Consider the following 3,513-nt stretch of genomic DNA (forward strand, 5'->3'; position numbering starts at 1 on the left):
TGTTCATCTCTGTATCAAAAAAGCATGCCATCTGACACAGACACTTAAGTATTTGGATTTTGTTGTTATTGTTTTCTTATTTCATTTATTATTTATCTTTTTTTTGTCCTTTTTGAGACAGAGTCTCTTTGTAGCTCCATCTGGCCTGGAACTTGCTATCCAGGTTGGCCTCCATCTCACAGAGCTCTATCTGCCTGCTTCTGCCTCCCGGGTGATAAGATTAAAGGCATGTACCACCACGCCTGACAGAAAGGTATATTTATATAAATAAATCTGGGGGCTCAGTAGTTAAGAATGCATACTGCTCTTGCTGAGGACTGGAGTTTGGTTCCCAGCACACATTTCAGGTGGCTTGTGACTGCCTGTAACTCCAATTCCAGAGGGATCTGATGCCTCTGGCCCCCATGGGCACCTGCATTCATGTGCATATACTCCCATACTGAAACAAACACAAAAAACCTAATTAAACATCATAAAAATAAATCTTTAAAAATATTTCTGTACATAAGGATATGACTTTTCACCACCCCCATTGCTGTACCTCACACAAAGCCACAGTCATCCCCCAACATCTGCATGAGAGGGCTTCTGGCTTCCAGGCTTTGGTCACAGAAGCCAGCCTCTGCCAGCAGTCAAGTGAGCCTACTAACATGTATTAGTGCCACTTTTCTATTCAAAACCTTTGATGGCTTTCCAGCTTAGATTACAAGCTGTGGCCCTGCAAGGTCGACACAACCCAGCTGACCAGGCCTCCTGCTTTCCTCCTGACTTTATCCCTCACAGTTCTCTCCTCTCTGCACCTGCTTTAGCTGCAATGGCTGCCATGCTGACCTCGAGTGTTCAGAACAGGCCTACAAAGAGCCCCTAAACCTGATTCTACTCCTGCCAGAAGTGGTCATCCTGCTCCAGGGCTGCCTCCTGCCCTTCCAGTTTCTACTCAAATGCCCCTGGCTGCCCTATCATACTCCTCCCCAAAAGAACCTCATCTTCCATCTATTTACCCAGCATTTTCTTTCTATGAAACTTCTCACCACTGAGCATACTTGGCATTCATGAATTATTATTTGTGGATGTGCATAACTTCATATACCCAGAATGAAAGCTCCCATGAGTACAGAAACATAATGTATTGTCCCTGCTGTGGTTCCATTGCCTGCCAGTGAATGCCAATCTGTGCTAAACACATGAAAAGGTGAGCAAAATGAATCTCTGAGACCCTAGCACTTAGCTATGGTTAGTAGATACAATGCAGGCTGTCTCCCCAGGATCCTGCATATAGAAGTTTATATGCAATTTTTGAGGGATCCAAAACTGAATAGCCCCATGTTAAGAGCCTTTGATAGAAGAATTGTTCAAATGTGAGAAGAATTTCTATGAATATATCTTCTGAGTCATAATACTATTTGTTTTCCTAAAGCAAATGAATTAGCTCTTGGCTCCTCTCAAATGAGCATCAGGCATTATATACTATCCAATTATAATTTTAAATATTTGCCATTTTTCATTGAGTTTTTGTTCAGAGATGAGATTCTAAGTTACCGCCTCGGCTAACAGAGGCACAAGCCCAGAACTCCCTGAGCAGTCAGGTAAACCTGCTCATGAATACTCTGGCCCTGTCACTTTTCTATTCAAAGCCCTCTGATAGCGTTCCAGCTCAAAACAAAAGCTGTGGTCTCCACAGCCTACCTAACCAGGTTTTCTGTTCCATCCCGACCTTGTCCCTGTGCACTGGATAGAAGAGGATGGTGTCAGTAACAAAGCAGCCTCACTCGAGGTTGCAGTGGAGACTGTAATTCATAACACCAGTCTTCATGTTTATAACCTCCTCCAGAAGAAGAGAACAACCAAACCTGGGAGAACTATTCTCAGGGAGACTGGAGCAGTGCAAGGGGTAAACCACAGCGGATACTGTGGCAGGCCTCCTAGAATCTTCCTTTAGCAATGAGGCAAACATCCTAATATCTTCTGGGGTTATTGGTAGCAGATAAATTTCAACTTAGTCCCTCTTTTAGGAATTCCCCTAAGCCAGAGCTGGCTCATCCCAGATCAGGGACTCTCTGCCAAAGCAGCCTGCACTCAGTGACTATCATGAGACTAAAGAGGCTCAGTGGCTTCAAGACTGGACAACCCCAAGAGCCTTCTAGCTTGAAAGCTCCTTTTGCTGACTGCCTTTTCTCTGGTTGAAACAATTTTATTCCCTCACAGATATGATCTTCAAAGCATTCCTTGGAAAAAAAAAACCAAAACAAAAATAAACAAACAAAAAACCTATCTGCATGCAAACCCATGCCTATGATTCTCTTCCCAGGAAAATCCCAAGACTCTGACCATGGATGGACCATGGAAAGCATCTCCCATTACAAATTTCTGAGATAGTACAAATGATAAATGAAATATTGGAGGAAAATGAGAAATGAGTATATTACATATTTTTCTTTGCATTTTACTCAATTAAAATTCTGCTGAGAAAATACAGCACTTGGAAAAGATTCTAGGAGTTTTACATGTATTACAAGCAAGCGGCTTTTGGGACCAAAATGTCAAACAGACTTGAGTAGCATATTATTTATACACAGGAGGAAAGAATTTATGAGAAATGAAAGGAACTCAGACTTACACCTGTGGTTCTCCCTAAGGGTCAGGTAAATTCCAGTTAGTATTATCTTGGGCAGAGTGTGAAAATCTGAAATCATTTGGCATAGCAAAACTAGCTGATACTGAATCTGCCCTTTGAAATACAACTGCAAAATTGGTATTTTGATCCTGAACTTCCTTTAATGTGTTTAAGGTAGAGCTTTATGAACTAGCTGGCAGTATGATAATGGACATGTCCAATAATCATTATGTTATTATTGCTCATTTTCAAAGCAATTAAGTGGTAAAATCAATACAATTGTAGCCCCATTTAGCTAGTGGAAGGGATAAACCAATACATTTATAGTTTAGTTCCTCTTCAGAATGAAGGTGATGTTAAAACAATATTGTGTGAAGAATGGATAGTTGCCATCTTGACCTTTGTTTCGTAGACTATGAAGATGTCTATAGGAATCTTAGTCTGGGATTTTGGTTTTGGAAGCCTCTAAATGGTAGGTGAAACTTTGTGTGCATATTTCTAGAGAGGTGATGCGCAGCTTCTGCTAAATACTCAATGGGACTATATCCGTTAAAACCGTAATCACTGCCCCCGATGTGTACCAACATCTTTTCTGACACTAATGTAAGCAGCCAAGGTGAGGACTTTGTGTGTATCGCAACAGCCTTATGGAAGTATAACAGCTGTACCATAAACTGCGCTTATTTCAAGTGTAAAATACAAGTTTTGACATCTGTGGACACTCATGAAACCATCACCAAAATCAAAATAATGAACATATATATCACCCTCACAGGTTTCCCTGTGCCCCAGTAACTCCTCCATCTTCTCCTTCCTGTCCTCACTGTTCTCCTTAGGAAACCACAGAGTTGTTTTCTGTCACTACAGATTTGTTTGCATTTTCTAAAATGTCATACAAG

At 41.3% G+C, this 3,513-nt stretch overlaps 1 protein-coding gene and 1 pseudogene across 1 annotated transcript in view; one reads left to right on the forward strand and one right to left on the reverse strand.

Moving 5' to 3' along the window:
• The window catches only part of Stk39 (serine/threonine kinase 39), a 331,576-nt gene that overhangs the window by 20,663 nt on the left and 307,400 nt on the right, over window positions 1-3,513 (reverse strand). The gene's annotated exons all lie outside the window — the stretch shown is intronic.
• Window positions 3,188-3,513, forward strand: part of LOC115067131 — a 2,671-nt pseudogene continuing 2,345 nt past the window's right edge.

Source organism: Nannospalax galili, unplaced genomic scaffold (assembly GCF_000622305.1).
Source record: "Nannospalax galili isolate Female #2095 unplaced genomic scaffold, S.galili_v1.0 scaffold165, whole genome shotgun sequence".
In the NCBI taxonomy this organism is placed as follows: domain Eukaryota; kingdom Metazoa; phylum Chordata; class Mammalia; order Rodentia; family Spalacidae; genus Nannospalax; species Nannospalax galili.